Source organism: Pan troglodytes, chromosome 12 (genome assembly GCF_028858775.2).
Source record: "Pan troglodytes isolate AG18354 chromosome 12, NHGRI_mPanTro3-v2.0_pri, whole genome shotgun sequence".
Classification (NCBI taxonomy): domain Eukaryota; kingdom Metazoa; phylum Chordata; class Mammalia; order Primates; family Hominidae; genus Pan; species Pan troglodytes.
The window spans coordinates 77,370,258-77,380,756 of record NC_072410.2 but is presented as its reverse complement, the minus strand read 5'-3'; the positions used below and the strand labels follow the sequence as shown (position 1 = coordinate 77,380,756).

The following is a 10,499-nucleotide window of genomic DNA, read 5'->3' as shown; positions in this document are numbered from 1 at the left end:
ATGCTGCCTGTCTCAGATCCTGAGCTCCTTAGAAGGAGAAACGGGGCCAGGCCCAGCACTGGGGCAGATGTAAAGAGCAGTTTAAAGACTATAAGAAAAAGGAGGAAGTAGAGGACAAGGGAAAGGGAGAAAGAAGAGGGGGAGGAGGGAGAACAACAGTGCCTCCTTTATTCCAGCCTCCATGCCTTTGCTCATACTGAAACCTAAAGGGCCACCATGTATGATCTCCTCCCCACAACCATTCCCATCCTCATTGCTCTCCCCTGCTGCTGGTCTCACATCTGTCACACAGCCTTGCCTTGCCTGTGCCCTCCCAACCCAGCCTGGGCTCACAGCCTGCAGCGTTGTAGCCGTTAGCTGCATGTGCTTCAGGCTTGGGTCCACACTGCAAGCTGCTCCTCTCGCTTCCCTGTGGTGACTCACGGGCCCCTGTTGCAGCCTTGATTGATTGGATGACAGGGTAGCCAGGGTCTGAGGCACCCTAGTGGCTCTTTGCAGAAGAAAAAGGAGTCCAGGGCACATTCCAAGCCCTGTCAACACTGGCTTAGCCCCTTAGTGGTGTAAAATCTCACGCCTGGAGTCCTGTAAGCTCCTGTTGCCAGCTGCAATTTTATTGGTGGTCTGTGACTTCAAAGGCCTCTCCTCCTGCATGGCTGAGCCAGGCAGGCTGCAGAGCAGAAGGCCTGTGCCCAGGGCACCAGGGAATTCCCCCAGGACCTGGACCCAGCCTCCTCTCCAACCTACACTGCCTCTTTCTTTTATAGTCACAAAAATCACTTTCCCAGCTCCCTTGGCAGCCAGAGCAGATGGAACTGCAGGCGAGGAACTGGCTTTCCTGGATCAGTTTCTTAGGATACCGCTTTTCTGGATCTGTTTGTCCCAGATTTGCAGGTGAGACACTTCTAACCAAACATCTCTTCAATGTCCCAACTGGATAAGATACCTTTTTTTTCCTCTAGAAAACCCCAGCAGTGGAAAGACAGGAGGCTGGGGTGTGGTCTGGGTCATCCTGAGTACCCACTTGATATCTGTCTGCCTAATCTATCAAGGAGGGTGACACTGAGGCCTGGCCACTGCCTCACAGTTCTTTGGAGGTTAGAAGAGGTCAAGTCTGGGAAAGCAGGCAGTGAAGCTCTCAAAGAGAAGGCACTGCTCAGTCCATACTGCTGGTGCCCCTCGCTGGCCGTCTTGACACTCAATGAAGTGTTTAAGACACAGTGTCTGAATCTCAACTCTGACATTTCCCAGCTGCGTGCCTTTGGGAGAATTACCCAACTCTTCTGGGCCTCCATGCACTCATGGGGATTAGCTCATATTGGTGAAACACTTGAACAGTCCCTGACACCTGGTAAGTGCTATAGAAATGTTTGCTATTGGTTTTTTTGTTTGGTTTGGTTTTGAGACAGAGTCTCACTCTGTCGCCCAGGCTGGAGTGCAGCGGCATGATCTCAGCTCATGCAACCTCCACCTCCAGGGTTCAAGCGATTCTCATGCCTCACCTCCCGAGTAGCTTAGGTTACAGGCGTGCAACGTCCAGCTAATATTTTTTGTATTTTTAGTAGAAACGGGGTTTTACCATGTCGGCCAGGCTGGTCTCAAACCCCTGACCTCAAGTGATCTGCCAGCCTCAGCCTCCCCAAGTGTTGGGAGTATAGCTGTGAGCCACTGCACCCGGCATGAAATGTTTGCTTTTGTTATTATTGCCACACATATGCCTCATCTTGCTCATTTATTCCACATGAATAGGATTTGTGTGCCAATGAGATGACAAGCTTCCTGTATCCTTTCCTCCCCAACACATACAGACACCCAGTCCAGCCTGGTGTGCTCAAGCAAGAGCAGCTCAGACCCTGCTCAGCCTTTTGCTTGTGAAGTAAGCTTGGGCAAATTATTAAACCCCTGCAATCTGGCATGCTCATTTATAAAAGGGAGCTAAGAATAACCTGCTTCACAGAGTGGCATAGAATTTACATGAAATTTAGATAAAGCTGCTAGTAAATATCAGCAAAGCTCAGTGCCTGGCCTACTACAGGCACTTAATGAACGTATTAATGAATATTTGTAGTAGGCATTGAATGAATGTCTGTTCTCCCCAGTACTGGGCAAACAACAGCTCAGTAAACACTTGGCAGCTTCAGGTCAGTTCTGAAGAGCATGTGTTAAAGGGGGTGGTGGCATCAAGTGACCAGCCCCACCCTCCACCACTGGCCACACCTTCCATAGTGACCACACTGAGAAAACACTTAGATGGACCGATGGGTGTGAATCCCTTGAGAGCAAGGCTGCATCTTCTCTCTTGCACTTGCCAGCATCTGGCACAGCTGGGTATTAACCACACAAGACACAACTCCAGCGGCGGCGGCCCTGGATGTCTGAAATCCTGTCCAGAATATTGAGAGAAAGCCAAAGAAGGAAAGCTGCCCTCAAACATGCCCAGGATCTTGCTGGAGATGGAAACTAACAAGGATGGAAACATGACAGCAGAAAAATACAGACCAGTTTGAAGTCTGCCCACCTGGGAGTCAAGCCACATTGAAAATCAATAAGGCATCAAGGCTGGGAGCTCGGAGAGCCGACTGGATACCTGCGTGGGCCTCCTTTAAAGAGGAGAAAGCTTTGAAGTTGCAGACGACCAATAAAAATACAGCTGGCATTTACAGCTTCAACTCCTCCTGCTTTTGCTTTTCACCGTGTTGCTAAAGCTGCCTACAAAGCTGCTCCAGGCTGGACTCTTGGCCCAGGTCGACAGAGCCCATTCCCATTCCATGGACAAGAACAGGGGCTCTTGGTGTCCTCTGGCCAGGGATTGGTGATCAACTTTAGGCATGCTGGCAATTTCCCAGGACAACCCCGTCTTAGGTTCTGAACATCAGAGGCAATGGCTAAGGTCCCCCAAAGCACTTTGGTAAGTTCAGTTAGAAGCAGGCTAAGTGGTGGCCAAGATAAGCCTCAGAGAAGCTCATGCTCTTCTGGGATACCTTCGCTCTATTTAGTGTGTTTTCCGTTCTCCTGCCCATTCAGTGTTCCCTTTTCAATGCCTGTAACACCAGGAGGAGGAAGGGCCTTCTAGAATGAGCCCTTCCCCTCAAAGATGGAGCAATCCAGGTACAACGGGTTAGTCTAAAAGGGAAACAATAGTTACAGTGAGAGGGAGCTGGACCCTGATTCCCAGCCCAATGCCTAGGATTTAAGATGCTGAAGCTGGAGGCTCTTCTTTCTTCTCTCACTTCTCTATTTACCACTCACAGGAAGCTCCAGGACCTTCCTCTTTCTTCAGCAAGCATAGAAAGGGTTCTCAGAACTAGGGGCTCCTGGCCCAGTGAGGGAGACAAGACTTAAAGCATAAAACATCCAGGCAAAAAGCTACAAAGCAGTCTCAGAATGAATGGAAGGTGTTATGCTATGCAACATATATGGGCAATGTCAGGCTTAATGACCAAGCTGAGCTAATGTCAATAAACAGAGAACTATTAGGAAATTCATTAATCAAGGTCTTGTTTATACTCCTATTTGTCAACCAAATTATTTGTTTGACTTGTGGCCTCCTTGGTTTATTATGGCCATTTCTGTCATCAGCAGAGCTGGGCTGCTGGAATTTCACACATAGGTAGTCCTGCCTCTGTCTTCAGCATGCTCCTGGTCAGCCTTCTCCCAGAATCACACCTCTCAGCAGGGGCCAAGGTCTGTCTTCAGTTAACAAATAACCATTCTTTATAATCCAGTGGTTTACTGGGCCTTAATTAATTGATTTGCTAATCACTGTTTCCTGTTTCCAGGAATGAGCCCAGGAAGTTGACCTTGGAAGCACTCTCCTGCTCTTGGGGCCATGTCATCAGGAAGAAACTCCAGGCTGAAAACACAACTGCAAGGCCAACAGGCCGGGGAGCAGCTTTCTCAGGACACCTGAGGTCCTGCCCCACCAGGCTCTGGTCTTTACACACCATCTCTCACTGTCCTCCAGCCCCAACTGCACATTGCCTTCCTCCTTCCTGAGCTCATGCTTGCCCCTCCCTCGGCATCTCCCTAGCCCCAGCCTGAAGGCTGACCTCCTCCAGAAAGCCTCTCCCTCACCACGAGGCCAGAAAGAGTCTGTCCTGTCTCTAGCTTCTGAGTTTCTTATTCCCAACGACTGTCCCTGCTCCACTGACACCTTCCATACACAGCTTTGTGAGCTGTGCGCGTCTGTGGGTACCAGAGGGTAAGTTCGAGGGCCAGCTGACGCCTACTGTCTCTACTGTCTCACAGATCTGCATTGGGTTTCCTTGGTCCCAATCCCCCACAGACACACATACATGTACACACTCACACACACAACGCTGGACCAATAGAGAGAACTTTATCAGTAAAATGTAACTATTTCATTACACCAGAAGCTATCCATGTTTAAGGCCCTATCCCCAAAGCAAGTAGAGAATGACAGTTATCTTGGTAAGGAACAAGGGCCTTCCCACTTCCATCCCCTAAATTACACTAATTTCTGGTGTTTCCACCTTCTCTGAGCCAGTGCTTCCATTTGGGAAATAAATATGAAATGATTTCTCCATTCAAAGTGACAGATCACAGGTTTCTAGGTAGCAGGCAGGGGAACCTGCCTCACAAAGGTAGATATCCTTTATGACTTTGAAGGGAAAAGGGTGAAGGGCCTTGTGGGGAGTGGCAGCGAGGATCAGATTTCTCCAGAATCACTCGGAGTAATATCTATCCTCAGCAGCCGCCCTGTGGATTCTGACACATCTCAAAAAAGCAGGGGTCTGGAAAAAGCAGTCAGCATCTCTTACCTTCTGCAAAAAGCTACTGTGCAGACTGTTCCTTTGTAGTTTGGACTTAAAGAAAAAAAAATCAAACCATCTTGGAAAAATCAGAAAGCAGATGCGTCCATAATGGAACTTGGCAAGAGCAATAGAAACCTCGTTATGGGTGTTACAGGCACTCACACCTCAATTAACCTAGGGGGCGTGGGGCTGCTGGTTTCTCTGCACAGATGTCAGGGTGAGAGACCCTCATGGGCAGAAGACTTAGATACCCTGAGACTCCTTCTGAAACTAAGGACCCGGGATCCCCACCCAGCCCTGGCCTAGGATCCTTTTCAGAGCTTCGGAGCCTCATGTCCAGGGTAGTCCGTGGACACGGGGCCACCTCTGGTGCACCCTGGGCTGCCTAGGCCGCAAAGCCCACCCTGGAGTGGCAGGAGCCCAGCCTGTGGCCAGCTCTGCACCCACAGCCACGACCTGGTGCCGAATTTTACTATCTGCCATTTACCATTCTGACGGGGAAAACAAATTTAAAACACCTGGAAATTTATGTCTCTGATGGGTCAGGTTGCACTGTTCCATTATATCAAATACTCCAGGCTGTGTGCTTCAAAGGCCGCCGGCCTCGGGAGGCCACCAGGGCGCGGGGCCTTTGTTAGCGGTGGGGATGCGGGCAGCCCATGGCCCACCTGCGCCTGGGAGCACCCCAGGGTGCTTGGGCCTGAAGGCCGGGGGTGGGGGAGAGGGTGGCCTTCAGAATCAGCCCCAGGCACTGGCATGTGCTCTTTTGGAGGCCTGCTTTCCCTTTCCCTGGACTGGGTATGACTCTCATCTGCACTGGCCTGGGTTCAGAAAGTGGAGGTTTCCTTTCTCACCCGGTCACTCACAGGCTCAGTGACGTGGGGCCCCAGTCTCCTCCTCTGTGTAACAGGACCTTAGTAGCAAGCAGCTCTGTTCGCATGGCTGACGCCCCTCCCCAGCCCCATTCTGTGCCCCAGACTTACCAGGGGGGCTCAGTTGACTCTGTTCAATCTCTCAGAAGCTCTGAAGGTCAAGGTGAGCATGAAGGGTTGAGAAGATTGGAATTTGGAGGAATGATCAAACTGCTTAGACTTGGGTGGCTAGTGGGGTCAGTAGAAGCTGGGAGAACGCTCAGGAGGCTCTTGCTAAGCAAAGCCCTCAAGGCCAGGCTGGCCAAGAGCAGCACTGGTTTGGGGCAAGAAGGAGTTCCGTACCCTGGGACCATCCGGCGAGTGACCCTCACCCAGCACTGACACTGCAGGGGAGGTGGGAGGGCCAAGGGGCAGGGGTGAGGACTTGTGTCCCAGAAGCTGGGCAGGAAGGATAGGTGAGTTGTGCCTGGAGTCTGAAACCAACAGACTGGTTTAAGAACTCACATGAGGTCTTGGAAACTTCTAGAAAATGCTAGAGGATGGGATGGGAGTGGGCTCTGAGATGTTATCACCCTATGGTGAGGCCTGTGAAGCTTCTCAACGTTTGTGCTACACCTATAAGATGGAGATGAAGCTTCCTGCTCCCTCTGCCTCACAGCACTGCTGCAAAGACCAGAGCACACGTCTTCTGGAAGCACCTTGTAAACCTAAGATTCTGTAAATGAAGTCTTATTTTTGCAGTTGGGAAAAGGAAACCTGGAGGAGGCTGGGAACATGGCAAAGCCACAGCAGAAAGAGAAGACAGAGCTGGGTGTTCTCACTCCCAGCTCTGTGATGTCCAGCCCCCCATCCTGCCGGTCATCAGGGCTCCCGTCCCCTCCCCCATGTCGCCTCTAATCCTCTAAGTGTATCATGGATCCTTCCCCAGGTCACTGGTGACACCCTGCTCAGCCACAGCACCAGAGATGAGAGAAAACACCACAACAGTCTTCATAGACCTAAAAGACTTCCTAGAGCGCGCTTGCCCTTTGTTTTTATAGCTGCTGCTATGCGGATAAGAGTCACTAGTTCAGCTCATATTCAGGACCAACAGAACACTTCCAAAGGTGGCTCACCTCAGAGACTGGGACTCCAGAGGTCAGCGTGCCTCTGTCTAGCTGTGCTTTCTAGTGAACACGTTACTTCACCTCCCCTGGGCTCAGTCTTGTCACTTTGGCAATGAGGGCATTTGGCGGCATTCTCTGAAGCCACCCTACCCCCTTCAATGGTCTGGAACCTTAGCAGCACATTTGAATCATCTGAGGAGCTTTTTTAAAATACCACGGCCTGGGCTCTGCCCCCAGAGGTTCTGATCTAATTGGTCTGCGATAGAACCTCAGGTGGTTCTCATGTGCGGGCAAGCTGGAGGACCCCTACACTAGTTGCTATGAGGATTTTATTCAGCAAACATCAAACCCCACATGGAGTGGTCCAGGGGCCAGAACCTAGACATTGAAGAGGGAGTTCCTGTGAGTTTAACTTCCTCTCCTGGAATAAAAATTTTAAGAACTCAAAAAGCACAAAAGTTGATTTTTTGGGGGGGTCTCTTTTCAAATTATGACCCTAAAGTTAGGCCGCCATCAGTCATATATAGGTCAGAAGGGGGCCCAGTCCTGACTTGGATGTTAGATGAGTTTATTGGCCACAGAGAGACTAAATCTTAAAGGACCCCTTTGGCAGAAGGAATCAGCAGCCAGTGTGGCCACTCGACTGCCTGACCCAGACCCCCAAGGTAAAGAGGCCCTTTGAGCCTCCATGCAGCAGCCCTGCCAGGAGGCACCACTGTGATGTATCACTGTGGTCAACCATCCCTCCAAGCCTCAGGGCAGCCTTTGAACCGGGTTGCCCTGCCCACAGTGTGAAGCCAGTGCTCTGAACAGGCATGTCGGAGAATACTGCCAGAAAGTCACTCCTCGGGACCAAGTAGGGAAGGGCCTTAACGAGCAGCAAAAAGTTATCCTTCAATGTGTTTAAAAGAAATCCTGTGTTAAGCCTTTTAAGGATACTAAATGGCAGATGTTGGTGCTTGAAGAGGCCTGGCCCAAACCCTCCCCACAAGCAGAATAGGTTCTCTCATCCCCATGTTACCTCTACAGTAAAAACCCAGAGGAAGAGCTGATCATGTGCTGCCCACCTGGTCTACTCCAGTGAAACAGGATCATTTCTAATTAGCCAGACTCTAAACAAATGGGTACAATTGACATGCTGGGAACATTTTTGTTTAAGTGATAATGAAAATATTTTCCCTTTATTACGTGCTTGACTCAGATGTGTGGCACAGGATGGCACTTCATAACCCCTTGAGAAAGTGAGGCAGGTATTCATGTCACTATTTTACAGACTAGGCACCCAGCGTAAGTTAATGCCAGGGCAAGACTGTTTGTAAGCCAGGTCTCCTGGCTTATCCCCTCCTCATGTTACTGTAATTCTCTCTCCAGCTGCAATCAAGCTTACATTATCTGTGTGCTCAGCAATTTTATTTTTAATTTAAAGGCATATGTTGTGTTCCCAATTATAATTTAAAAATTTAAAAGTATATTATGTTTAAAGTATGAACCCAAGTCTGAAAAAGTGTAAGTTATACTCATATAGAATAAAATAACCAAAGTAAAATACATCAAAATATTAACCATGGTTATCTATGGATGGTGAGAATGTGGTTGACTTTCACTGTCTTTATTCTACCTTTCTATATATTTTGAGAAATTTAAAATGAGCATGTGTTAACTTGGAATTTCAAAACAAGATGTTTCAAAAATTGAGTTTTGGTTCAGCAGACTATGCAAGAATAAGCTTCTGTTGGCCCCATCTGCGTCACCATGAGTTTCAAAATGGCACTGATCCAGTTGGGAATGGCAATTACCAAGGGAGAGCTTGTAGTTTAGCACCCCAAGCAAAGCCCAAAATTCATGGCTGTTAGCCATCACAATGGCCAATTTCTCAGGGATCACTCCAATTAGGATCTTCTCCATGGCTTACAACACTAGCCCTCTGACTTCAGACAAGGCGCATCTGCAGCACAGCTGGAGCAGCTGGGTTGGAAAATCAATCACTGCCCAACAACTGTGCAACTGATGGCCCATCAATCAGAAACATAAGGCGTTCACTCCATTTGTAAAACACATACATTTGCTTGCAAATCTGCAAATGCAATAAGCAGCCCAAGCAGCTCCAGCCCTGGAAAAATGGCAGCACCAGTCAATTTTGCCTGTAGAGAGTCACAGACTGTCAACCCAAATGAAGCACTCCCATTGCAAGAGTCCACAAAGACCCCTGGCCCCACACTCACTGGCCCTCAAAGCCCCTACAACCCACAGGACAGAGTTCTCCAGATATATTCAAGACATGACAACAGTCATGCTTTAACTCCATGAGAATCCATCAGTGCTTGAATAATTTCTTTGAGACCTTCTAATTGTTCCTTCCTTCCTTCCTTCTTCCTCCTCATCCCTTTCTCCCTTTCTCCCTTCCTTCCTCTCTTCCTTTCTTTTTTCTAAAATTCAAACATCAAAGGAGAAATGTCTTTTCCCTTGGTCATGGTCAGATGAAGACCCAGTTCGTAGAATTTAAATGCACACCTGCACGTGAACCAATTTCTGGGGCAAATTTACTTTCTCGGCATCTAAAAACTTTGTTGCAAGGTCCACAGACAACATCACTCCACACAGCATTTTAGATGCCCTCAGTAAATGTATTCAGAATAAATATATGAACAGAACACTTTATAGCCATAGCCGCCTCTGTTCCCTCCAGGACACCCTAACACTGCCTCATTTGCCCGTGGAGTAAGGTGAAGAGTCCTTGGCCTTCGGCCTGGCACCAGGGTGGAAAGATAGCCCAGCCAATATTCCTGATCCCTACCAAGACCGCTTAATATGTTCCTCTCAGAATAATAATAATGGTAAGTATAAGCATCATATATCACTTTGTAATTTATAGATAATCTCACTTGATCCTGAAAATCCTGCCAAATAAGCATTATCATCACCAAGAAAGATGAGAAAACTGAAAGGGAACTAAGGGAGAAGAATATTTAATAAGGATCTATCAGTGATGTGTAGTTTTCCAATGTGAGATCATCCATTCTTTAGGATACCCCTGAAGAACGTAGCATGTAGATATTATTAGACCCAATTTATAGGTGAGGAATTAAGACTCAAAAAGGAAAAAGAATCACAGAGGTTGTAAGACATAACAAGGTCACATGGTAAGTGATGGAATGAACTTGGATTTAAACCTAAGACTTCTGACTCCAAATTCTCAAAACTTTCTGACTATAGTTTTGTGAATCCAAGTATGTTAGTGGCATAGTTCTTAAAGTCACATGAGCTTTCCTGGTTGGCTGATAACCTAACGCTCAGGATTTCTTTTCTGGAGCAGAAGACTGGACCAGGAAAACCCCCAAACAGCCCAACCGGAAGTCCAAACTCAATCTTGGGGATAGCCTTCCATGACCCACCCTAGCCCAACTCAGCCCTGAGGCTAGAGCTCAGGATTCTGGAGGCACCATTACATGAATAGCAAGTCCAGTGTCAGGCCAACTCCCCCATCCCTGTCCTCTCAGCCCAGAACTGCAGGCTCTGTTTGCTCCTGAGGGAATGCTTCTTGAAGCTCCAGGATCCTCCACCTGCACTGGTTTGGGAAAAGAAAGACCGAGCTGCCTCTGCCTATGGCTTTCAGAGCCTTTCCCTCTGTGAGCACGGAGTGCATGCCATTGTGGGGGCAGGAGGGAGTGCTGCAATGGGCTCCACTCCTGTTCTGAGAAACTTAATAGTGGTATTACTAATGCATCAGAAAACTCCAGGCAGCAGAACCA

The 10,499-nt window shown here is 48.5% G+C and overlaps 1 long non-coding RNA gene across 1 annotated transcript; it reads left to right on the top strand.

Moving 5' to 3' along the window:
- Nucleotides 1-1,799: 1,799 nt before the first annotated feature.
- Nucleotides 1,800-4,103, top strand: LOC107973450 (uncharacterized). The gene is made up of 2 exons (XR_001715756.3): nucleotides 1,800-2,905; nucleotides 3,777-4,103. It is a non-coding gene; the product is annotated as an uncharacterized LOC107973450 (long non-coding RNA).
- The last annotated feature ends 6,396 nt before the right edge of the window (nucleotides 4,104-10,499 follow it).